The following is a 26,750-nucleotide window of genomic DNA, read 5'->3' as shown; positions in this document are numbered from 1 at the left end:
CTTTTCTCCCATTCTCCTGTCCAAGAACTCCTCTATCCAAGATTGGACAGTAAATGGTGTTTTCCCCAGCTTCTCACATGCCTAATATAGGAATCTCTCTCTCTTTTTTTTTTTTTTATCTTTGGCTCACATTTTAATCTTAGGTATAACACTATTTCTCTCTTCCTACTCCTCTTTTCATATTCCAGTTTTTGTCCAGTTATAGAAAACGTCCTCTTCCTTCTCTCTTATTAAAAATAGTAAAGCTCTAATCACAGCTTCTAAGCAAAGTGTAGAAAACATCACACATGCCAAATCCCACTCATAATTCAAGAAAACCATGAAGGGAGCACAGTTGTAAACTAAGGAAGAGTTTATCAGAACATAAGATCTCTGCGGCAAGGATTTTGTCTATTTTGTTGGGCCTCCTGCCTGGAAAGTAGAAAATGGCAACCCACTCCATTATTCTTGCCTGGAAACCTCCATGGACAGAGCAGTCTGGCAGGCTGCAGTCCACGGGGTCGCATAGTCAGACAACATTGAGCACTGAGCACACACACAGGAGCAGGGCAGCCTACAGACTAAATACTATTAAGTTCTACCGATTTTTTTACTTCTCACTGGGTTGGTAACCTAAAGTAAGCAAAAGTAACAGGAAGCTCCTCATATCTAAATTTTATCTCCCTTACATTCTATCTTTTTAGAGTCGCTTTGAGTTTATTTCCTCTTTGTAAGAGACCAAGAAGGGCCACCTGTGTTCAACAGATAACGCCAGTTTGTTAACTCAAGTACTGTTTTAATCTGAAGAAGGAAAAACTCTTTGCCAAGACAAGTTTAAGCATGTATGAGTTGTATGAACACTCTTAGATTCTCCTACTCATAAGAATATCTATTAACCATGCCTTTTTAAGGTTAGGAGTACACTTATACATACCTACATCAAGAAAATGCCATTATACTTAAGAATCAGTAACATTACTCTCAAGCTTTCAAAAGTGCTTTGAAATCCTTCAGAATATCACAAATTTATCAAACCTACTTCTCAGGTATGTACTACTTATCAAACAAAATCTATACACCTGGCTTTTTTCTTATATAACAAATTCAGTTATACCTAATGACATAACCAAGTTTGTCATTGAAAACTTTGACAAGTTTTCCAAGAAAAGGTTTTTCATGTTTTGCATACAAATGCACTTTTCATTTACAACCTATTTTGAAGTGAAGGTCATTCTACAGAGATTAAAAACAGAGCCATACAGACACAGGCCTGACCCTTCCTAAATGACTACTAGTAATTGGCCCCATCTCTCAAAGTGAGACAAGTTCCTTAACATTAAATAGAAGCCTTCCAATGTTTCTCTCTCCTCTAAACCTCATACCATGTTTTAATAGATCTTTTGTTCAAAAGGATGCAAAGCACATATTCCAACTAGTATTATGTCTCTAAACTTTAAGATCTTTAATTTTCCAGAAATCAATTTAAAGCCAATAAACATAATCTTGATATTTCAACATACTCCAAAATAAAACTCTGAATCCATTTTCACATAAGTTTACCATTACACTTATTAAGTCATAAAAGCTTTAAATTGGCAAACTATGCTTTAAATGTTACAAACCAATTAAATGTTTAATTATAAGAAGTTGAATGCTACACTTGACTGTTAAACTACTGGGTTCCAAAGTTAAATAAGTTATTATGAAGTGTACATATGTTACGGTATAGAAGGTGTGGTCAGAAGCTAGCTGCAGAAAAAGAAAAAAAAAAAAAAAAAACTTGAGAAACTCTGTATCATGAGTTAACCATAATTCAGAGCAAAATGTTTATGTCTGTTATTAAGGGTAGAAATAAAACACTCTGAAAACTTGAAAAAAAAAAAGGTATAAGCAACCATATGTACTTATTTCCTAGGTTGCTAGATGATATTAAAAATTAAATCTCAAAATCATCATAAAGTCTGATAAATGAAACTACAGTAGACAGACTACACTTTTGAAAGTTTTGTAATTTTAGCAAGAATTCAGTGAAGACTTATTTTTATAACACTGATTTGACTACTTGATCAAATCATTCTAAATGGAGGTGGTTTGGGGACAAACCAGAGTAAACGCTGAAAAGTGTAACTCAAGTCAAATATACACAAGGAGGTTAAATCACCTTAGAAATATTTCACTTGAAAAAAGATTCCAAAATGGCTAATCAGAGATATTAGCATACTTAAATTAGTTTAAAACACTGAAAGTTATTTTATTTTAAATCAATGTTTTGATGTAAAGAAGTATCACCACCTAAAACAAGAATAAAATAAAATGGATAGTGAATTCCATGTATCTTTTTCTTCACCTATGAGGATGAGATGGCTGGATGGCATCACTGGCTCAATGGACGTGAGTCTGAGTGAACTCTGGGAGTTGGTGATGGACAGGGAGGCCTGGCGTGCTGCGATTCATGGGGTCGCAAAGAGTCGGACACAACTGAGTGACTGATCTGAATCTGATCTGATACTTGTGAGGTCAGCTGCTAGAAGCTGATGACAAGCTTGGTCATTCTATAAATTTTATGACAATCAAAGCAAAAACTATGAAAATCAATACTTTCCAATCTACAATATTTTACCTTGACTGTTGAGTTTGAGTACAGGACAGCAAGATGGACGGTAATCTAGATTACACTTCTGGGGTTTTCTCAATTTCCAGGAATCTTATCTCAAATCCCCAATTAATCAATCTTCCTAATTCACAATTCTGATAGAATATATGATACATTCTAAAATAAAACTTTAAAGTTGCTAAAATAAATTCAGTATTTAGTTTCAATCCAAATTCTGAAATTAGCTCACTAAGGAAAAATTAAAAGAATCAGGTACAGTGTGAAAAAATCATTGAAAATCCATATTCCCCAAAATCCTCTTACTGCTCCCTGTAATTTTAAACCAAGTATTACTTGAAATTTTTGTAATTTGAAAAACTTGTAACTCTTAGAACTCTGAAACTGTCAGTTTTTTTGTCAACTAATTTCTTCTTAAAATCAGTGAACTATGAAAGTCATATTTCACAAAAAAGTAAAATTCTATGAGTTTAATTTTAATAAATTAATTTTATTCATGCTATTAATATCTTAGGAAGGACTATTGTAGAGTTAGAATCATACTATTTTATTACTTTCTACATTAGATGTCAAAAAATATTTCTAAATGATTACACATAGTATACAAATATTCATATAATGTAGACAAAATGTGTAACTAACACCAATGAGTGTGTGTGTCTCTGTGTTAAGGGAGAACATTCACTCCCAGTATCATGTGTAGTAAATATTTACCAATCCACCTACAAGGACATGTTTGCAATTCTTCCATTACGGGCTGATTGCTGCTAGCAGATGCTATTTTGAGAACAGCTGGTGTAGTCTTTGAGTCCCATACAGTTAAAACAAGCAAACAACAACAACAATAAAATTCAAATTCTTAGATTCAGGAACACGCCTGAAATCATATCCACAATGGCCACCCAGCTCCATTTTGAGTGCCTAAACCACAGTTACCCCATTTTGACTTAAAAGTCTATTCTTTTCTTTAATGGTTAAAGCAGATGTACAACCCATGTTTGACAGGTCATAAGACAGACTGTTCTAGTTAGCATAAAGTTCAAGCCAAATTGTGTATAAGCTAGAATAATGTGCCTATACCTCAATATATGAAAATTATTTCCATCATATAGATATGTTAAAAGTAAAAAATGGAAAAGACATACTATGAAAATTTTTTTAAAAAGTTGATGTAGCTACCTCAGTATCAGATAACAGATTCTTTACGGTGAGAAATACTATATGAGATATTGAGGAATATTTTATTATTAAAGGGTCAATTCTATACAAAGCACAACATTCTTTTTGGTACCTTTTGGTACATTCATACAATGAACTATTATTTAGCACTAAGACCTATAGGCATGAGCTATCAAGTCATGAAAAGACCTGGCAGAAATATTATGAACTGAATGCCTATGTTTCCCCCAAATTCATGTTGAAACACTAACCTCCAGTGTAATGGTATTTGGAGATGGGTCTTTTGGGGGTACATAGGGTTAGATGACATCATGAAGATGGAACCCTCATGCTGGGATTAGTGCCCTTCTTAGAAGAGATGCCAAAAAGCTAACTTTCTTTCTCACTCTGTACCATGTGAGGACAAAATGCTTGACTGCAAGCCAGGAAGATAGCTTGCATCAGAATCCAACCATCCTAGCACTCTAGACTTCTAGCCTCCATAACTGTGAGTAAATAAAATTCTGTTGTTCAAGTCACCCAATCTATGGTATGTTGTATGGCAGCCTGAGCTAAGACAAAACACTCAAATGCATTTTACTAAGTGAAAGAAGGCCACGGCACCCCACTCCAGTACTCTTGCCTGGAAAATCCCATGGACGGAGGAGCCTGGTAGGCTGCAGTCCATGGGGTAGCGAAGAGTCGCACACGACTGAGCGACTTCTGTTTCACTTTCATGCACTGGAGAAGGCAGTGGCAACCCACTCCAGTGTTCTTGCCTGGAGAATCCCAGGGTGGTGGAGCCTGGTGGGCTGCCGTCTCTGGGGTCGCACAGAGTCGGACACGACTGAAGCGACTTAGCAGCAGCAGCAGCAGCAAGTGAAAGAAGCCCATCTGAAAGGCTACATATTATATGATTCCAACTACATGATGTTCTGAGAAAAAGGCAAAACTATGGACACAACAAAATGATCATTGGTTGCTAAGGGTTGTGGGGAGAGAGGGATGAATAGTCAGAGGACAGAAGACTTTTAGGGCAGTGAAACTGTTCTATTTGATATGGTGGATATATGCCATACATCTGTCAGAAACCATAGAATTTATAACACCAAGAGTGATCCCTAATGTAGAGTTTGAGGGAGAAAGGCTCCATGCAAATGTGTATGGCTGAGTCCCGTCACTGTTCACCTGAAACCATCACAACATTGCTAATCTACTATACCCAATACAAAATAAAAAATTAAAAAAATAGAGTGACCCCAAATGTAAACCATGGCTGGGGGTGACAATGATGTATCAGTGTGATTCATTGCTTGTAACAAATGTACCATCCTACACCACCCTAGTGTAGAATGTTGATGGTGGAGAAGGCTGTGCATGTAGGGGCAGGAGGTATATGGGAACTCTATGCACTTTTTACTCACTTTTGCTGTGGACTTAAAACTTCCCTAAAAATAAATTCTGTTTAAGCTCTCCCACAATAATCTTGAATTTCTATGTATCTAATAACACATCTTCAGAGGTAAGAAACAAAAGTGGACAGAACTGAGAGAAGAAATAGAAATAGAGAAACACACAATCATGACTGGATATTTGAACAAATCTCTCTCAGTAAGAGTTAAACAAGTGGACAAAATATTCAGTGAGATCATTGAAGATTTTATGAGCACAGTAACCAATATGTGGTATTGAGAGGTGATTGGATAGAGTCCTAAAAAAGAAATTTTGAATAAAGTTTACTATGCATATGTCAACTAAAAATTGCCATTTGCCTTCTGCCTCTACAAGGATTAAGTCACTAGCTGCTGCAGTCACTGACCTTCAACACATCCTGAAAGGAGCTCAGGGTGGAGAACAGGAATGAGGCACTCTGTGCTCTAGGAAAAACTGGCAGAACAGGGTATTCAGGTAGTTATTTTCAGGAGAAGATTTTATGAGCTCAAATTCTTGGATCTTCTCACATTTGGAAAAGCACTAAAATCATTAACAGAAACATTTTCTCCTTGTGATTAGCAGTAGGCCTCTGCCAAAATGTGTGCTTGACTGAGCATATCCCCCTTCGCTCAAATCATAGAGAATACTGACTTCCCCTATCCCCTGGTGAAGGGAATGGCAACCCACTCCAGTATTCTTGCCTGGAGAACCCCATGGGCAGAGAAGACTGGCGGGTTATAGTCCATGGGATCACAAAGAGTCAGACACAACTGAGAGACACTACACACCTCACACTTCCCTCCCTCTTCAGAGCAGATAGTTCCTCAGAGCTATCTGAGACACTTTGCTGAGCTATAGTCTCCCTAGATAAAACTTAACTCACAACTCCCACGTTGTACATTTTTTCAGTCCACACAAACTTCAGTCACTCTGCTGACAGAATGGAGGACTGTAGGATTCGTGTCCTGGAAGACATTCTTAGGTCTCCATGATTCAAAGCAGAACACAGGTATTTTGCACACCACTGACAAGGGTGTGCACGCCACCTTGTTGAAGCCTGTAAAACTGACATAATAAAAAACACATTTGGACTTAGAAGATCAAGGTAGTTGAGATTCCCTGCTCTTGGACCAAGATCTTGCAGGTTCATTGTTCATGGACTTCAGACTTTCTAGATGTCAAATCTCGGAGGTTCTTCCACAGATGAGAAAGATCCCTGGTACTGAGTTTCCAGGATGATCTCATTTGATTAATTTGAACATGTGAAGAGCTGTCCATGTGGCCCATTTCTCCTAGTTTTGCCTGCGTACTCACCTGTCATGCCCAGCAAAACAAATACACTTGGCCAGAGACCTCAGAAGATAGCACAATTTGATTTCATTTTTGTGTAGTTCATCTGAGATCTCCAGTGTTTCTAGTCCTGGGCATCCTTGGGTTCACAGTCTATTCATGTCTTACGGGTCATAAAGTGGTCGGTACTGTTCCTTAGTATTGGAAAGACCTTTTCCTTGTTCTTAACAGTTGTCTTTACTATTTTGCCAAGGTTTTCTGCTTTTCCCTCTCATTTATATCTAAGACTTCTCAATTCCCCCCCGCCACCATACTGAGCACATATTTCTTCCCTGCACATTGCTTTCGAGACATCTACATATCTTTATATCTAAGGCTTCTCATTTTTTCCCCCACTGCCACCACACTGAGCACACATCTCTTCCCTGCACATTGCTTTTGAGACATCTACAGATCTTTATATCTAAGGCTTCTCATTTTTTCCCCCACTGCCACCACACTGAGCACACACCTCTTCCCTGCACATTGCTTTAGAGACATCTACAGATCTTTATATCTAAGGCTTCTCATTTTTCCCCCACTGCCACCACACTGAGCACCATCTCTTCCCTGCACACTGTTTTCAAGACATCTGCAGATCTTTAACTCCTTTAGTTCACCTTCCTCATTTCTGCTGGAATTCAAAAATTCTACAAAACTGATCTCTGCTGCAATCAATGGTTCTCAAAGCATGGTCCCTGGATCAGTAGCATTTGCATCACCTAAAAACCTGTTAGAAATATAAATTCTTAGGCTCTTGGTCTTCTAAATCAGAAATTCCAAGAGCAGAGTCCAACAATTTGCCTTTTTAATAAGCCCTCAGGTGACTGTGATGCCTGCTACATTTGAGAGTCAGTGCTCGAGATGCCCCTCTCCAGTGATGTCTCTCTCCACAGCAGCAGGGAGCTCTGGCCCCAATATGCCTACCTCTTTAACCCTTGAAAATGCATTGTGGTTCATTGACAGAGATCCCACAGAGGATCTGAGTTAGCAGTCTTCCTCCAATCCCTGCTCCCTTCACTTTTATGTTAAAACTTACGGGATTTCAAGAAGAGATCTCTGTCTCTATGCCCAAATTTCCCCTTCGTATAAGGACACCAGCCATATTGGATTAATGCCCACACTAATAACTTCATTTTAACTTGGTTACTTCTGTAAATATCTTGTTTCCAAATAAGGTCACATATTGGGGCACTGGGGATTAGGACTTCTATATAACCTTTTGGAGGGACAAAATTCCACCTACAACAAAGACCACAGAATTTTACAGGAGGCTCTGGGAAAATCCCCTTTATATGTCCAGGGAACCCCCAACACTACCATAGGATTAATTTTCTCTTCTCTTGGGGGAAATTAAGAGACAGTGACAAGTGTCTGTTCTTAAGGAAGTGAGCCAGGTCTGGGTGCTTCTTCCCTAACATAGACTGTATATTTGCAAGAGAGAGGGAGGCACAGAACATGAACATATATAACCTCACCATTTAAAGCTCTTGGTGGAAATGTGCTCCCCAAATAGCTTTAATGTTATTAAATGGAGGGTGTGATCCGATGTCATCAAGGAGCCACAATTTCTACTTTCTTAGAAGGCAGAAAATCGGTCCAAACATCCCCCAATCCCACCACCCAGCCTTTTGCTGTCACCTATTCCCCGACCCCACCACCACCTCCAAGTCTAGGCAGTAATTGTGAAATAATTCTGCTACAGCCACACACTAGCGAAAGAGATAGCAGCATCTGGCCGTTCTGTTATTTCCAATTTGTTGTGAGGAAAAAAAGCAAGAGTTCCTTTCCGCATAGGGAACACGGAGACTCAAGTGTGTGGACTCTAAACAGATGCTCAAACGTTTGGAAAACTGATGTGTGTGGCTACTCTTCTGTGTGTCAAGAGGAGTGACAGTGTAATGCTAATTTTCTCTCTTTCCGACTCGGTTCTCAGGCTCCTCTCCGTAGGCCTGCAGGCTCGGGATTCCGGGTAGGATGAGGTGCGGGAGCACGCAGAGTACCAGCCTGGGCTCAGAATCCTGCCTCAGTCCTTGGAGAAGGGCTTCTCTGGCTTCTCCTTCCGCAGTCGTCAGTGGTAATAACCGCTGCATGGCTACAACTGCGCAGGGGAGACAGGACCTCTCTGGGAGACGCAGAAATATATGTTCCAAAGAAAGGGACTGAAGGCTCCCTGGAAGCAGGAACCGATCCAACCTAAAAGACAGCTTTCTCTTGCAACAGGCTGAGTTGGGAAGATTCTGCTTGGGCTGACACTAGGCAGCGGGCATTGATTGGCGTCGGCTTTTTGGGCTCTCGGCCACTAAGAGCAAAAGGGAACTATGGTTTTGTTTCGTTTCGTTTTTTGTTTGTTTGTTTATTTTAATCCTTTAACGCACGCCCTATCCATGCCTCCTGGAGACTCAAGACTGCTCTCCTAGCTTCAGAATCGAAAAGTATCGAACTCAAAATTTAGCAAAAAATTGAAGTCCAGGCACGCGGAGCTGACAGGGAAAGGCAGCTTTGCTCATTCTTACTCCTCCACCACCAGTATCCCCAAATGATATGGATACTAATCACTTTTTGTCCAATCAACAAATAGTTTTTGAGCGCTTACTGGACGCAAAGCAGAAGCTCATGTGACCCACCTTCGGGAAGCTGTTTCAGTCCATACCCTAAGAGCTGCGCTTCCGGAGCGATACTTGCCTTTGAAGTTATTTCCCTTTTACTTCCTCGAGTGAGAAAAGCTATTTGGGTTGGGTGGATACAGGTTCGAGTTCTAGTAGAGCAGAGAACTTTCTTAGTGTCCTCTGGTGATATCTAGAATCAAGATTTGGGGTCACAGAGTAGAGGACAACGCTGGGGGAAAAAAAAAAGGCAGAAAGGTATAACTAGCGAGTGTAGGGGAATACCTGATGTGGGTACGGTAGCGTGGCCGAGCGGTCTAAGGCGCTGGATTTAGGCTCCAGTCTCTCTGGAGGCGTGGGTTCGAATCCCACCGCTGCCAAGGTTTTGTTTCTTGATCGTGAATGTTCACGACCCACGTCCTCACTACAGGACCGGATAAGGACTTGCCAAAGGGAAAGCATTTAAGCTGAGGCTTTTTCAAGTTGAGAGAAGAGAGGTGGAGAACCTTGAAATTACCTTGAAAGTGCAGGTGCCCCACAACGGGCTGCCCCAGCGAGGGGAGCAGGGAGTGAAGTCAGATGGTCTCATCATTTGCTGCTAAGCCAGCAAACTTCGGGCAGTTGCAGAATGTCCCTGTGCAGTTTCTGCTGCTGACTGCCTCTGGGATCCCTACTGTTCCCTACAGGATTATCTCTATTTATCTGCTGCTCTCCTCACTTAAACAGCACCCACTCCCTCACTCATCCTTTCTCTTTCCTTCCCTTCCAGGCAAGGATGGTAAAGTCAGGCCAGTAAAGAAGATGGGTTAAGCTGGAAGAGAATCATCGAGGGAGGCAATTGCTCCTCAGTTTACCATCTGTGCCACCAGGGAAGCCCCATCAGCTCAGGCAAGTGATTTAATTCCAAGGCTTGAGTCACCCAAGGAAGAGTACTCTGACCCTACCTAGCACATAGTGTCCTAGGATGGGTTCACAATCAGAATTTGAGCTCTTTAAGGAACACTCTCACTTTCTGACCCTAGAGGGCAGTGCCTTTCCTGCCCAATATGCACCACTTTTGGTTCCCAAAGGGTGCATTGGGCATGGTTTGGCACCTACTGCACTCAGATTTGAATCCAGGCATCTCCTCTTCCTTAAGCCTTTGAGGAGTCATTGGTTCATTTTAGTAGGTGGAGATGACTGGACTATTGAAGGCAAGCAATAAATTTGTCCATCTGACTTGTTACTCTAGTCAGCTTCTGAAAATGAAGTGAGTGTTAGTTGCTCAGTCCTGTCTATTTGAGACCCCATGGACTAGAGCCCACCAGGCTCCTCTGTCCATGGAATTCTCCAGGCAAGTGATAGTTTGGACAGTTCCATATGAATTTTCCATATGAATCAGTCAGCTGATTGTTTTCTGGAGAAAAAATATAAGAAGCTTCTTTTCTAAAGAAATAATTCAGCAGAGCCACATGTGTGCATTCTTTGATGTCTCAGCTGGTGGAAATAGGGGGAGTTATAGAATTCTGTTGGCATCTTTAGGTTGTTGGTTAGATTCCAAATAGGCGCTGGAGCATTTGCAATTGCTCTAAAAACGCCATTGGATGTCATGTTCGTTGAAGATTTTCGTAGCTTTAATTAGCAACAGCCTTCGTTTATCTTTGTAAGAGATTTCTGGCAGACTGAGGAAGCCGCAAGGAATAAAACATAGTAACACTGCAGAAGGCCCACAGCCTAGTGTGTGGTACAGATTTAATTCATTCATTACCCATTTATTCATTCACTAAATTCTTCCCCTTCCTGGGTGGAAGATGAAAAATTCAGAGCCAACGAGGCGAGTAAACTTTTGCAATAAGTGTCCGCTGTGCCCTGAACCCCTTGCTCTTGACGTTTGAAGTTAGGACTTCGAGAACACTTTGTATAAAGCAAAATTGAGATGTAAAGAAAGTACTATCAGAAAGAGTAGTGAATTTGTGTCCAGCATCTGGTAGCGTGGCCGAGCGGTCTAAGGCGCTGGATTAAGGCTCCAGTCTCTTCGGGGGCGTGGGTTCGAATCCCACCGCTGCCAAGGAAAGTTTTTGCCAGTTGCAGAAGACTGAGATCTAAAATGAGACAAATATTCCACCTACTGGGTTAGAGGTGAGAGACTGAGCGTGTGGCAGCGAGGTTCAGTTAAAACTAGTCAAATCCGTTTTCTGGCATGAAAGTTTTGCTAATTAGTGACGTTTTGATTAGTCTTCAAAGATGAATTTCACCAAGGGGATAGGGGTCATCGGAAACAAGTTTTAAGACCTTAAAACGGAAGCTTTAGGTGCAAACGCAACTCCGGAAGAGGAAGCTGTCACATTCCACAAGGGACTGATAAAAGGATAGGGGAAAGGGGGAGTGGTGTCGCCCCCTTTTCCCCCCCTACATTTTCACAGAGGGAAATTCACAGAGGCTTCGCGGGCAGTGTAAAACCGAAATTCAAGAGGCAACTCTTTTGGCAAAAGTGCAGGGCGTAGCCGTTGGGTCCATACTGTCGTCAGAGTACAGTGGTGACTTTAGAGTTAGTTCCTCAGGTCCTCAGCTCTCCATTGGTCTGTTTGCTCTGGGACGCATCTGCCTTCCCACGCCCAAGCCCCATTTCTGGTCTCTTGATGCAGACTCTGCATCTTTCTCTACCAGGAAGGGAGAAGAACAGGGAGGGTCTGAGGGAGTATGTCTGGAGTGTGACTCAACAAAAAGGCAATGTCCACCGGAGGAGGGAGGTGTTTAAATTCTTGTAGACTTGAATCAAGGATCTTGGACAACTAACTTGGAAAATTAGCTCACTGCCCCTACAGCTTGCTTTCAAAAAGTCCGAAAATGTTTTAACCCAGAATCTGAATGCCTGTTAGACATTTTCACCTCTTGAACTGTGAATACAGTGAACTTTGGATCTTTGCCCACATTTCAGGGGTCCAGGAGAGTGTATGGATGGAATTTGATGTCCATTGCAATCCAGGTTGAATTAAAATGTTACACCTTTCTCAGTGTCTTTGGAGAGGCCCATTTTGCAGGAGAGAGCACCCTTAAGCAAAGGAGAGAACACCTTCGGGAGGTGGTGAAGGAACAAAGATGGCCCATGTCCTTAAAAGAAACATCAAAAGAAGTTTCCAGTTCCTGGCTGAATTCTCAATATAAGAGTCTGCATATGATTGTTCCTCTTTTGCTTAGAAAACTCACATAACAAAATCGCAATCTTTGTTTAACATAAACATTGCACCCCTGCACTCACCGAGCTGAACTAGAAATGAAGAGAAACCCAGAAATGTTCAAATGGTCTCAATTTAAATTCATGACAATGATCTCAAGGGCATCTGCATAATAATCTTACTATTTTTCTCAGTCGCTTCACTGTACCATTCTTAAAGGTTAATCTTTCATTCCTTCTATAATGTCTTTAAAATAGCAATACCTCAGCATCCATTCTCACTCTCAGCTTTCTATTTCACTGAGGAAACGGAAGCATTCACAGGAGAATGTCAGCATGCACGGTACTACAAGGTACCCATCTACAGGCATCTGAGGACTTTTATTCCTCCTGTTACTGTGGATGACCTAGCTAAGATACTAGCTAAGATCATCCCCTCTAACTGCACCCTAGAAGCCATCCTTTACTGCTTACCCAAGACCATTCTTTCTAGTAGCTGTATACATGTAAATGGATATACATGGACAAAATCAATTCATGAATTTTTCAATTAATACTGTTTTCTGTTTGGAGGCGGTTTTATGTAAAAAAGAAAACTGAGCACGATGTAAAGAAAGTTCTCATATATATGCTCTCACTGCTCCTCTTCCAATATTTTCCCTTCTAATGACAAATTGCATTGGTATAATACATTTTGTTACATTTGGTGAACCATTGTACCATTTTGTTAATAATTAAATCCAGGCATCATCCTAGCAAAATTTCTTTGTTTGCCATTAAAGATTTCTTCAAACCTGGAGAGTAAAAGAGACTTGCAGTAAAAGTCCAAGAGAATCTGAGCATGCATAATTATAAACACACCCTGGATAACTATCCTGAACTTTTGGAACTCTTCCTTTATTTTCCCACTGGCTTGTCTCAGCCTGCATTTTAGACAAATGTCTGTTACTCTATACGCTGCTCTCATTGCACCCAGAAAGTGTTAGTTTCATCTGAAAGTGTAATGAGTGGTGAAACTTGGAGAATTAGAAACAAATATACTGCAAATTCTGACATAGAGATATAGAAATAGAGAAAGACAGAAAAAAAAAAATAACAGAGACAAAAGGCAAGAGAAATAGACATAGAAACAAAGAAGAAAACAGTGGGGGGAAAAAAGCTACAGAGAAAGATCAGACCAAGAGGGCTAGACACCCTGAGAGACAGAAAGAAAATGAGAAACAGATACAGCTATATCAGAAGGGGGAAGTTTAAGAGAAAAGCACGAACTTAGGGATCAAAAAGGGATCAGACATACATCTGGTAGTAGGAAGGTGGTGGGGAAAATAAAGAGGGCTGAAGCAAGGGAACTGAAGGGTGCAGGAAGTGGGAGATAGATGCTGGAGAAATAGCTACTGACAAAAATTTCGGGTCTGTGGGCAGAAAAGAAGATCCAAATCCCTAGATTGGCCTCAGCGGGCAGAGCAGAAGAGTACCGACGGGCGTGGTCGTCACCGCGGAACCGAACATCACTTTCTCCATCCCTTCCCAGGAAGCGTCATGAGTGCAAAAAGTCAGACTACGTCTAGGTGAGCAGCGCAGTCCCTGTCTGGAGTGAGTGTTGAGGCGAGGTGAGTACAGAACCTGGGGCGGGAGTTGAGTGGGATGGGGAGAGGCGGTTGGAGGCGGTGATTCTCCTCAAAAAGTCTTCATCGACCCTGCAGGATGCTTTCTTCTGCTCTCTATTCCTCCGCAAGCCCGCCACCAACCAACCCACGCTTCCATTTGGCTGACGCCCCCTTTATCCTCACCTCTTACAGGGTTTCAGACCTAGGATGGCCGGTATCCCACCACTCCGTGTAGAAAGGAGCAGGGGAGAGAAAATGAGTCAACGAGTGACTGTCCAGGCTCAGACATTCTGAAAATAGCCACCTCGGGTGCCTGACAACCACGGAGCTGGCATGTACATCTCTCTTTGACAAGAGAGCTTGCAACTAACCAGAGGCTTGATGTACCCAGGGTCATCCAGTGTGTTGGCCTCTGTCCTTTCTGCAAAAAGGAAGGACCCAGGATGAGCCCATGTGCACCCTTCGATAGCTCAGCTGGTAGAGCGGAGGACTGTAGGTCTACTACATGTGGACATCCTTAGGTCGCTGGTTCGACTCCGGCTCGAAGGAAGTGCCGCACTTGCTTTTTGCCTCATCATAAATGCCACCACCTCCTAGCACCTAGTGCTTCTGCCCTGCAAATTGGCCCCTGCCCGTGCACTACAAGAGTATCTTCATTCTTACTGGACAAAGCCAACAAAGCCCTTCCGGAGTCACTTGTTCCTTCCCCAAATCCAAGGACACATGCCCTTCATCCAAAAGCAACCTGAGTAGACTGCCCCAACTCCTTCAACATCCCAAGTCCTTTAAGCTTTTATTCACGCACCTCTTCCTGGGGAGACAAGTGCCTCCTCTCCCACTACCACTTTGCTCAACGTGGACAGATTCCTGACAAACACATGTCCACACAGGAGCTGCCCACTGAAAGCCCTGGAACCCAACAAGCACATGGGCCATCTCATAGTTCATGGAAAACCAAGGCATTCTTCTTGAAAATCCTCCCACTCAGTTTCCTAGTGGGTGGGATGGAAGGAGGCGCTTAGAGGTGGTGCTCCTTTGAGGAGCAGTGAGGTTCCCGTTCCTTAGTCCCTCTCATTTTTGCAAAAACAAAGGACCCAGTGCTTGTCAGTGGAAAGCATAGATGTGCACCCTTTGATAGCTCAGCTGGTAGAGCGGAGGACTGTAGACCTGATAAATGTGGACATCCTTAGGTCGCTGGTTCGATTCCAGCTCAAAGGAAGTGCCTTAGTTACTTTTGCCCCATCATGAGGGCCACTAGTGAAATGTGTCCACTGACGTATGCCCCCCAGCCCCAAACACCCCTTTTCTCCTGCCTTAGGAGACTGCCCCAACAAGGCACCCTGTTGACCACCCCCCCCCACCAAGCCCTTAAAACATTTGTTCACCCACCTCTCCCCAGGGACAGCAGCACCTGCTCAGCTACTACCACTTACTCAACATGGATAGACCCAGCCACACAGTACCTGCCCACCACAAGCCCTGGAGCCAGACAAGCACTGGGCCATGAATGGGTCATGGGCAGTGAAGGTGTTCTTCTTGAAAATCCTCCCATTAAATTTCTCTTTCCTACTCGGCCTAGTCCTAGGGTGGTCCCTTGCTTCTCTCTTCTGTCTAGCCCAACTGCAATCTCTGTGTGTCCTTGTCCATTTCTCCAACTTTCTCTCTGACTCTCTCTCTTTACCTTTCTCCCTCATTCTCACATTTGTTCTCTCTTTCTGTGTTTCTTTCGAATAATCCATAAATATATAGACATAGGGAGACAGAAAACCTCCATCACTATTCGTTTTATATACTGTGGGACAGGACTGCCACTCTGAGATTTACCAAGCCACTGCCAACTGTACACCTGCATTGAGAGCCACTGGCATTGGCAGCTGCAAAAGACACCAGGGCTCTCAGGATGGGGGAGAAGGCCTGAAGTCGTAATGAAAACTTCAGAGGCCCGATTCAAGTCTCCTGTCAGAGAACTAGGCTGAGGCCATGGGAAAACTTGAAATTCCTTGAAATTTCACAGCTTTTCTGGTTGCTACAGGAAGCTTTGGGTTCCCTCTGAAAGACTAATGATTGCTCCTGCTCTGTACAATGGTGGGAAAAACACGTGCACGGATTCTCCTGCTGCTTCTGATGGAAGACATAGAAATAGAGATGGAGATAAAGACAGAGACAGAGAGAGACCAAGGGTGATTGACTGCAAGGGGAGGGGGAGATAAAGAGAGAGGAGCAGAGTTTGTGAGCAAAAGGAAAGATTTAGAGTTGAGAGAGCCCTGAGAGTAGGAAAAGTGGGGGTGGAGGGGAGAGCAGATAATGGTGGCTGAAGGCAGCGAGCAGAAGGGGCCAGGGTTTGATGGCTGGATGTGTGATCTGGAGGGGTATACCAACTGTCTTCCTTACACAGGCCACTGGTCTGTGCTTTCTGACCAGCTGGCTTACTTAAGGGCTGGGCCCTAAGGCTACATGGGCTGGGCCTTCCCACCAACCTCCATCCATCCCCACTGAGCCAGGCTGAAGAGGTGGTGGTGGTTGGGGGAGGGTTGTCAAGGCTTGTGGGTGCAGACAGGAAAGCCAAGGTGTGGCCCTTGCTCTTTTCCCTCTGTGGGAGGGAAACTACTGAAGGTGGGAGATATGTTTGGGAAGCATGGGAAAGAGAACTGTCCATACAACCGTGATGGGCCTCTGACTCTGCAGTTCCGGGGCCCAGCTGCTGGCCTCCCCTGACCCCTAAGCCCACAAACTCCTTTTCAGTTCAGGTTCTGCCTCTGCATTCAGACTGCATTTCCCCACACATTTTCCTCTCCAGATGAGCTGCCCCAGGTCTTCCCATGTCCCACTGCTGACTAAAAGGGGCTGAGCCCAAGGCTGTGGTGTCTCCATGGGGGTGGTGCCACTGTTGTCCCACAGGAGACCTTCAGGAGAAAGGTTTTATTGCTCTGTGGCCACAAAGAGTCCCCAACCTCAAATGTCATCTTCTGCAGAGACCAGCGAGCAGGGACCAAAAGGAGATTCTAGTGCTTTCATTGGATGTGTCCACAGACACCCCTACCTCCTCTCCCTCCCCCTCTCCATGGGAATTGGAGGTTCTCAGGTTTGGGGGAACTAACTTTGATGTTTTGGGGATGTAGCAGGGGCAGGGGAGTACCCATAGCTGGGAGATGGACTGTGATGACTTGCATACTCTAGGGTGAGCCCCAGCACAGTCAAATTCTCCTATTTGGAGCCTCACAGTGAGCAGTAGGGGACCTCCGTGGACATGGCCCTCATCCTCACAGGAGCAGACCTGTGGGTCTTTTCGATCAGGGGTGGTGACACAGGCATTGGAGGGCAGGTGACTTGGGTGTGGCTTGCTACACCTCTGTTCTACCTGTGCTGGGTGGGCGACCATGCACTGTTGGGGAGGAGAGCCCACACCAAATAGGATCTGAAAGGTTTTTCAAAGACTCCAGGTGAGGGCAAGAGGTCCAAGTCGGACAGCAGGGTGCTCTGGCTCCTCCCTTCGTCTCCTGTGCCTATCCAGGAAGCCCACAGAATCTTGAGCTACTTCAGGGAGCAGTCGCCTCTGCCAAAGGAATCCGGGTCTGTGGGCAAAGGAGGGGAACCAAGGTCCCAGACTGGGCTAGCCCAATCAACATCCTTTCTGCATCACTTCCCAGGAAGCCTCACTGCACGGAAAAGTAAGACTAGATCTAGGTGGGCACCGAGGCCCCTCTCTGAAGTGAGTAACACGTAGAGGAGATACAGAACTAGAAATGGGGGTGGAGAATGAGACAGATGGAAAGGGGGAAGGAGCACCCATGGAGGCCCATACTATTCTTTAAGAAGCAGTGAGGCTCCATTTTCTTCACCACCTTCATTTCTGCAAAAAGAAAGACCCAGTACTTGTCAGCGGAAGTACTTAGTCGTGCACCCTTCGATAGCTCAGCTGGTAGAGCGGAGGACTGTAGTATTTCATGAATATAGATATTCTTAGGTCGCTGGTTCGATTCCGGCTCGAAGGAAGTGCTTTGGTTTCATTTTTTATCCATCACGAAGACCGCTAGCGCCCTCTACCTCTTCCCTGTATATTGGCCTTGGCCCTTTCATCAGTAGATCACCTCCATTTTCACAGGACAAAGCCCTTCTGAAGCCAATTACCTACCTCTCCTTCCTGAAATCCATGGAAAAATGCCCCTCAGCCTAACAACACCCCTTTGCTCCTGCCTTAGTAGGCTAGTTAGCCACCCCCTCAACCTCCCAAACCCTTTAAACTTTTATTCATGTATCTCTCCCCAGTGAAAGCTGCACTCGCTCTGCCGCTATCACTTACTCAACATGGACAGATCCGTGACAGATAAGTGACCACAGAGGAGCTACCCACCACAAGCCCTGGAGCCCGACAAGCACCCCTGCCATCACATGGGTCAGGGACAACCAAGGCATTCTTCTTGAAAATCCTCCCATTCAATTTCCCTTTCCTACTCTGCCTAGTCCTAGAATGGTCCATAGCTTTTCTCTTCTGTCTAGCCCAACGATTGTCTCTGTGTTTCTCTGTCCATCTCTCTTTTCCAACTTTCTCTTTCTCTCTCTAGCTCTCTCTCTTCCTCACTCTCCAGAGAGGGAGAGAAGGTTACCAGGTTTGGGGGAACTAGCTTTGATATTTGGGGATATAACAGAATGAGAGTGTGCCCATAGTTGGGAGGTGGACTCTGGTGACTTGGACACTCCAGAGTGAGCCCCACCATGACCCCACTCCTCCTGTCTGGGAACTTACAACGAGCAGTAGGAGACCTTCGAGAACATGGACCTCGTCCTTGCAGGTGAAAACCTGCGGGTATTTGGATCAGGAGTGGCCACACTGGCACTGGAGGCCACACTTGGGTGTGGCTTGCCATACTTCCGTGCCACATGACCTGGGTGGGTGAGTGACCAAGCACTGTTGGGGTGGCAGACTCGCACCAGACGGGATCTTAAACGTTTGTCAAAGACGCGGAGCAAAGGCAAGAGGTCCAAGCGGGGTGCTCTGGTCCTCCCTTCATCTCCTGTGCCTGTCCAGGAAGCCCACAGAATCTGGAGCTACATCAGGGAGCAGCCGTCTCTTGCCAAAGGAATCCGGGACTGTGGGCAGAGAAGGGGAGCCAAGTCCCCAGACTGGCCGCAGCATGACCAAGCTTCTGGGTACCTAAAGGTGTGGTCTCCCCGCCTAGCCCGACATCCTTTCCCCATCACTTCCCAGGAAGACTCACCGTGAGGAAAAGTGAGCCCAGCTCGTGGTAGCAACAGGGTCAGGTCGAGGTTAAGTGGAGGGGGTGATGACTTCCCAGCACCAGAGGGCAGATATGGGTTTGGGTAAGGGCTGGGGACGCTCAGACACTCGAGGGCCCCTCAGCGGATTCTACCTAGGTGGTAGGATCCTCTGCTTTCCTCCGCAAGCCGGCTCCCACCTCACCCACGCATCCATTTGGGTTTCAGTAACGCCCCCTTCTCCTCACCCTCTTTCCAGTTTTCTGGCCACGGAGGGCTGCTGTCCTGTTCTCTCTGAAGAAAGAGCCCAAGGGAGAGAAAATGAGTCAACAAGTGGCGGCCTGGGCTCAGATTCTGAAAATCGCTTCTCCGGGATGCCTGGCCACCCTGGCCACGGATCCCAGGCGTGTGCACGGCTCTTTGCCAAAGGACTTCCAGCCAACGCAGAGTATGCTGTACCCGGAGCCTCTTAAAGCCTTTTGGCTTCTGCCATTTCTCCAAAAAGGAAGGACCCAGCACGAACGCGTGTGCGCCCTTCGATAGCTCAGCTGGTAGAGCGGAGGACTGTAGATACGAAGCATGTAGACATCCTTAGGTCGCTGGTTCGATTCCGGCTCGAAGGAAGTGCAGCTGGCGATTTTGCTCCGTCGTGAAGGCCGCCGCCACCCCCGGGCGCCCAGCTGCACAAATTTACCCTTGCAGAGCAGGTTAGTATTCGAACTCTCACAGAATAAGGGCAGGAAAGCCCTTCTGGAGCCACCCTCACGGCGACCTGTGGACTGTCGCCAAGGAACACATTTGCTTCTTCTCAAGTCCACAGCTTTCAGCGAAAAACAACAGCCCCTGGTTCCCCAACCATCGCTCCCACTTAAGGGGACAGTGGTCCCTTTAATGTCCCCCGACTCTCAAGCCCTTTTGCTTTTGCATCTTCTGCCTAGCACAGCGCTGTCTTTGATACCCACATTTCTGAATTCGTTTGCTACAATCGTTTTTTAGGGTGGATGGATTCTTTGGGATTTTCTACATATAAAAATCATAAAATCTCCTAGCAGAGAGAGTTTTATTTCTTCCTTTCCAATTTGGATGCATTATATTGTATAGTATGGTATATACTATATATCATTTTGTTTTGTTTCATTTTGTTTTATTCCATTCCATTTTATTTGCCTGAATTCCTTAGCTAGAACTTCCTGTACAATGTTGAATAGTAGTAATGAAAGCGGTTGTTCACTCTTGTTCCTGAATTTAGGGAGAAAGTTTTCAATGTTTCACCACTAAGACTGATATTAGCTGCAGATTTTTCATAGGTGTCCTTTATCATATTGAAGACGTGCCCTTGTATTCCTAGTTCGCTGAGTATTCTCATCAGGAAAGGATATCAAGTTTGTCTAATGCTTTTTCTTTATCAATTGGAATGATCATGTGTTTTCCCCCTCTATTTTGTTAACATGGCATATTATATTCATTTTCATATGTTGAATCACTCTTACATTCTTGGGGTATATCCCAACTGGTGTATAATCTTTTTACTATGCTGCTGGATTAGGTTTACTGGTATTTGGTTGAGGATTTTTCTTTTTGCATTCATGTGGTACAGTGGTGTATCATTTTCTTTTCTTATTTTTTTTTCTTCTAAATTTCATATGAGGCTAGCTAATACTGGCCTCATAGAACAAGTTTGGAAGCATTTCCTCCTCTGCCTTTTGCCTTTGAGGATTGGAGTTAATTTTTCTTTAAATGTTTGGTAGAATTCACCAATAAAGCCATCAGATCCTGAATTTTTCTTTGATAGGTTTTCAATTACTGATTTAATTTCTTTATTCACTATAGATCTGTTCAGATTTTCCATTTTTCAAAGAAACTTTTGAGTGAATTTTGATAGTTTGTGTGTTTCTAGAAATGTTTCCATTTCATCTTGGTTATCTAATTTGTTGGCATACAGGTGTTGATAGTATTCTCTTACAGTATTTTTTATTTCTGTAAAGTCAGTAGTAACATCTCCATTTTAATTCCTGATTTCAGTAATCTTATGGGTTTTTTTTCTTTTGTTTTTTCCTTTGTCAGTCAAGCTAAAGATTTGTCAGTTTTTTTTCATCTTTTCAAAAACCAACTTTTGGTTTTGTTGATTTTGTTTTTTAAAATTATTTTTCATTATCACTGCTCTAATCTTTATTATTCCTTCCATCTGCTTGCTTTGTTTGTGTTTAGTTTGCTCTTCTTTTTTCTTAAAATTTTTCTTCTTAAACATGTTTTTCGACCTTAAGATTGAAGGTTAGGTTATTGATTTGAGATTTTTTTTAAAAATGTGCATTTATAGCTCTAAATTTCCTTCTGAACTTGCTTTTGCTGCATCCTTTAAGTTTTGGTGTGTGTGATTTTGTTTTCACTGATCTCTAAGTATTTTCTAATTTCTCTTGTGTTAGCTAATTTGACGCGTTTGTTGCTCAAAACTATGTGGTTTAAGTTCTTTCCGCTAGTGATTTGTAGTTTCATTACATGGTGATCAGAAAAGACACTTGTATAATTTCAACAGTTTAATTTTATTGTGACTAGTTTCGTGGCCCAAAGTTTATCTTGGAGAATGTTCCATCTGTATTTCTGAGGGAGGTGTCTTCTGTTGTCACTGGGTGGAATGTTCTCTGTGTGGTCTGTTAGGTCTGCACGGTTAGGTTAGCTTACTGCGTTGAAGTCTTCTATTTCCTTATTTATCTTTTGTCTAGTTGTTTTCTCAATTATTTACACTGGGGTGTTGAAGTCTCCAACTATCATTGTAGGACTGTCCAAATCTTTTTTTCATTTAAAAAATTAGAGGTAGGTTTTTCTTATTAACAAGTTTCGCAAGTTCTTAATATAGCTGGATACTATTTTACCTTTATTAGATATGTGATTTTAATATATATAATTTCCCCAACCTATAACTTGTTTATGTGTTGTCTTAACAGTATTTTTTTTTAAGAAAGAAAACTTGTAATTTTGATGAAGTTCAATTTATCAACTTTTCTTTTATGGACTGTGCTTTTGATTTAGTTTCTATTAAATCTGCCTAAATCAAAGTCACAGAGGTTATATCCTATTTTGTACTTTTAGAAATTAAAATTATTTTAGTTTTACATTTCAGTCCATAAATCTTTTTTTACTTAGTTTTTATATATGGTCTAAGATGTAGATTAAAGTCCATTTTATCATATGAATCTCCAACTGTTCTTTCAATATTTGTTGAAAAGACTATACTTTTTCTGCTGAATTTCCTTTTCTCATTTAAAATCAAGTGGCCATAAACATGTGGGTCTATTTCTGCACCATTCTGTTTCATAGTTATTTGTCTGCCTTTATGTCACTTAGCATTTCTCTCATATATTTTGTCTCTTAGTTCTATGTTCTTTAAGATAGTCTTTAGCCAATCCTGAAGTACCTGTTTTCTCTAAGTTTGCTTGCCCTGTTTTATCCTTCTTTTCACACTGTGGCTATCATACTCAAGGCCAGATTATATATAGGTATGAGTTAACATATATGAATTAAGGACTACGGAATAATCTCTTATTCATATTTTAGATTTGTATTGTATTTCTGGTTCTTTTTATTCAATTCTATGTGCTATTTTTTCTCCTGTAAATTCCTCTTATATAAAATTTGATAATGGAATCTTGTTTTTCTATGTTATTTACTTACCCTTTTAAAATATGAAAAGGGGAAAGACGAAGGGAGAGAAAAGCAATCTTTATTTATTTTAAGAAATTTTATCATAATGAAAAAGACAGTCTTCTGTATTCAATATTTTCTTTTAATTCTGTCTCCCCATTCTGATCTGTGATTCCATGTGAATAGCTGTGTTTCTATATTGCCTCTACTACTTTTGGGTCAGAAAGCAAGTTGTTTCTGGGAAGCTTGAATTCCTCCTGGAGTTGATAGTTCATTATAGTTTTACATTTCCTGGCTCTGAGTAGGCCACATGGTATCTGACATTCCCCAGTGGTTGGTTGGCTAATTTTGCGGAAATTGAGTTGCCATCTTTAGGGAAACACTTCTGACATCCATTAATTTTTAACTGCAGACATTTTGTATTTCTAAAAGCTTTGAGTTTTCTTCAAATATATACCTGATTGTTGCTACATATTTCTGACGCTTTTTCATTATGAAAAATTCCAAACATTCTAAAAATAGAGAAAATGGTATAATGAATAATGGTGTAACAAACTCATAGTTCCATGAATTACCAAATCATGCTAATTTTATCTATACCTCCACTCATTTTATTTTGAAGCAAATCCCAAGTATCATATCATTTTGCTATAAATTATTTTCTATACAGTTACCACAACAAGAATTTTACTGATGAGGAAAACTAAAGTCAAAGTGATATTAAAAGATGATTAAAATAGAAGTATAATTTGAGAATATTGAAATTCCATCATGCAACAGAATTGTCAAGCTTAGTAGTCTCCTTAGTTTAAATATTTTCCTTCTGTTCTCCATATAATGACAGGGAAAGTTTTCCAGGGTGTCTTAAAAGTGAGTAATAAGGTACAGAACAGAGTAAGAAAGTCACAGGTAAAGAATTAAGCATTTTGACATTTGCTTACATATACACAAAACAACACTAGAAAGTTGTGCAATAAAACAATGAAAATGGTTAATTAGGGAAGGGATATAAGATGGATGGGGGGAGGAAGAGGGTTAGAACTTTAAAAATCTATACATTGTTGTATTTTTAAGTCATTTGAGTATGTTTTATATTTTTTAAAATAAATATGATCTTTTCTTCTAGAATGTACTGTTTCATGCAAAAACTAGGATTTTCGAATGATCAAGTCAATATGAAAGTATAACAATACCAAGATCACTATTAATTGGACAGATGGCTATGTAGTTTTTTAAAAAATTGCCTGACTTTATAGTTAGAGCCTTAAGTTTTATAGTTCAATTACATGTTAAAAACATATATGGCTTAAGTGTGCGTTACTAGCGCTCAGACTTCATGCATCTCTCTTCACTTCGACTTGTCTCCCTTGCAGCTCAACAAACAAGAGCCTCAGTTTCTAGTTTAGTTTTGTTCAACTTACCTCAACCAGGTCTACCTGTCTGTGATCTCACTATTTCTTCAGAATCTAAAGTGATGAAACTTCTCATGCCTCATTCATGTTTCCAGTTAGGTGTTTTCTTTTCTCTAAAAAGGAATATGTCCAGAAGAATGGAATTCAGTCAAACTGAGTCTCAAGGGGACCTCTGTACAACCAATCCTCCATATTCATGGGTTCTGCATCTGGGAACTCAACCAAACGTGGATTTAAAATAATCAGGAAAAAAAAGTCCAGAAAGTTTCAAAATGCAAAACAAATTTGCTATATCAACAACTATTTACATAGCATTTACATTGTGTTGTGTGTGTGTGTGTGTGTGTGTGTGTGTGTGTTAGCCAGTCAGTCATGTCTGACTTCTTGTAATCCCATGGACTATAGCCCTCCAGGCTCCTCCATCCATGGAATTCTCCAGGCAAGAATACTGGAGAGGGTTGCCATTTCCTACTGCATTACATTGTGTTAGGTATTATAAGTAATCTAGAAATGATTTAAAGTATAGCTTACCCTTGAACAACATGGGTCTGAACTGAACGAGTCCACTTACTTGTGAATTTTTCCAATAAATACAGTACCTACATTTTCATTTTACATATCCTTAAATTAAGTAGCTATGAGAGAAAGTTTCTTTTCTCTTAAAGATCACAATATGTGGAATCAAAAGAAATCAAAAGGGTTTGAGTACTGATTCTGACCAAACTGTTTCAGGTTTCTGCTCTTGGGTAAGTCATTTATGAATTCCTCTGTTTTTGAGGCAGAAATAGCAGTATGTGGGTTTTCAACTACACAGGAATTGGCATTCCTAAACCTCCCTCCCACTGCATTTTTCAAGAGTCAACTTTATATGGAAAATATGTGCAGGTTATATTCAAATACTATTCCATTCTAATCAAGGGGCTTGAACACTTATAGTTTTTTTGATATCCCCAGGGGGTTCTGGAACCACTCTGATGCAGATAACAAGAGACAACTCTACTCTTCTTCCTCTCAGCTTAAGACTTAACTGGTTTTCATCTCACAATACCAGCTGCTCCTCAAGTCTAGGGGTCAGAGTAGTTTAATTCACGTATTTGTTGAGCACCTAATGTGTTCCGGGCACTATGTTTGGTGTTTGTTATTACGCTAAAATATAATTCCTGTCCTACAAGTTCAGAATCTGGCATGAGACACAAATAAGAAAGTAGAGTTCCAATTAGGTATTGAGACTTAGTTTAGCAGAACCAGCCATGGATCGTGTTGGAGAGTGGGCAGGAGGTGGGGTTAAGCTTCTAAGAAAAGAAGCTGATATGTGTCAGAGTCAACTGAGTTTTAGAACATGAATAGGAGTTAGTCAAGTCTTTATTCAAGGACATAAAATGGACACAGATAGAAAAATGTGAAGAGTGGTTCAGAATTCTGAACAGTGTTTTAGGTGTGTGTGTTATTTATTACTAGAAGATAAGGTCCAAGGCTGGGAGAAGCAGTAAAAGCTAGAGATGATGCAGGGAAGCTTCTCTTATCTTATCCCACCCCTGGGGCTATATTCTCAATATCAGTGTAAATCCTCAGGGAGAAAATACAATGCTTCTGTTATTGGGATATAAATATTTCCCATGAATCCTGTGCAGGAGAAACACGGATGTTGGCTATGGTCCTCCACAGCTGGTCAAACTCCATTCTTTCTCTCATTTCCACTGTATTGCCCAGTACTTTCACAGCTGCTGATTTGGGGTGAGTGACAGATGAAAGCAGAAGCATTCCCACTCAACCCTTGTTAAGGGCAGCCTCCTTTTCATCAAGCATGAAGTCTGAGAAACTTCTGTTGAACTGCAAATCTCTCTTGTGTCTTTGAGGAATTATTTTCTTTCTTTCTTATGGCTTTATTTCCTTATCAATTGGATCTCTTTTCTTTAGCAGGCACTGCTGCTAGCCGGGCTTCTAATGTTTGGTTCAGTAAATCCTAATTTTGGGGCATCACCACTGGAAGCTCAAGTTTTTTTTATTGGAGGATAATTGCTTTATAGTGTTATGGTGGTCTCTGTTGTACATTGATGTGAATTAGTCATAATTATATACCCCTCCCTCTGCCACCCATTCCACCCTTCTAGGTTGTCACAGAATTCCATGCTGGGAATTATATATATATCTATGTTATATAACAGCTTCCTGCTAATTATCTATTTTACACATGATCATGTATATATATCATTGCTACTTTCTCCATTTGTCCTAACCTCTCCTTCCTGCTGCAGAAGGAAACGGCAATCCACTCCAGTACTCCTGCCTGGAAAATTCCATACCAGGTTCCTCTGGTAGGTTACAGTCCTTGGGGTCGCAAACAGTCAGACACAACTGAGCAATTTCACTTTTCTTTCATTTTTTCCTTCCCGTGCTGAAACTCAAGTTTTGCCTGAAGGATCCTACTTGTCAATAGATGAACTGGTTAGAAATCAACCACTTCTTCAGTTTCTCCTTCCCTCACTCAGGCTCATGCCAGGAGCCAGAGAGGACAGGGTCTCAAACTGATAGTTTGTACATAAAACTCATCAGCAAAAAAGGTGAATGTCTGGATTTAAATGGAACATTTTTCAACCATTAGAGACA

The 26,750-nt window shown here is 42.0% G+C and overlaps 6 non-coding genes across 6 annotated transcripts; all 6 read left to right on the top strand.

Annotated features, from left to right (window-relative positions):
* Nucleotides 1–9,415: 9,415 nt before the first annotated feature.
* TRNAL-UAG (transfer RNA leucine (anticodon UAG)) lies at nucleotides 9,416–9,497 on the top strand. The gene has a single exon. It is a non-coding gene; the product is annotated as a tRNA-Leu (tRNA).
* Nucleotides 9,498–11,082: 1,585 nt separating this feature from the next.
* Nucleotides 11,083–11,164, top strand: TRNAL-AAG (transfer RNA leucine (anticodon AAG)). Its single transcript has one exon. It is a non-coding gene; the product is annotated as a tRNA-Leu (tRNA).
* Nucleotides 11,165–14,337: 3,173 nt separating this feature from the next.
* On the top strand, nucleotides 14,338–14,427 carry TRNAY-GUA (transfer RNA tyrosine (anticodon GUA)). Its single transcript is given in 2 exon segments — nucleotides 14,338–14,374; nucleotides 14,392–14,427. It is a non-coding gene; the product is annotated as a tRNA-Tyr (tRNA).
* A 579-nt stretch (nucleotides 14,428–15,006) lies between these two features.
* On the top strand, nucleotides 15,007–15,096 carry TRNAY-GUA (transfer RNA tyrosine (anticodon GUA)). Its single transcript is given in 2 exon segments — nucleotides 15,007–15,043; nucleotides 15,061–15,096. It is a non-coding gene; the product is annotated as a tRNA-Tyr (tRNA).
* A 2,683-nt stretch (nucleotides 15,097–17,779) lies between these two features.
* TRNAY-GUA (transfer RNA tyrosine (anticodon GUA)) lies at nucleotides 17,780–17,870 on the top strand. The gene is given in 2 exon segments: nucleotides 17,780–17,816; nucleotides 17,835–17,870. It is a non-coding gene; the product is annotated as a tRNA-Tyr (tRNA).
* A 1,755-nt stretch (nucleotides 17,871–19,625) lies between these two features.
* Nucleotides 19,626–19,715, top strand: TRNAY-GUA (transfer RNA tyrosine (anticodon GUA)). Its single transcript is given in 2 exon segments — nucleotides 19,626–19,662; nucleotides 19,680–19,715. It is a non-coding gene; the product is annotated as a tRNA-Tyr (tRNA).
* Nucleotides 19,716–26,750: the final 7,035 nt, after the last annotated feature.

Source organism: Bos mutus, chromosome 10 (genome assembly GCF_027580195.1).
Source record: "Bos mutus isolate GX-2022 chromosome 10, NWIPB_WYAK_1.1, whole genome shotgun sequence".
In the NCBI taxonomy this organism is placed as follows: Eukaryota; Metazoa; Chordata; class Mammalia; order Artiodactyla; family Bovidae; genus Bos; species Bos mutus.
The sequence above is the reverse complement of the archived record's forward strand: the minus strand, read 5'-3'. Positions and strand labels throughout refer to the sequence as shown.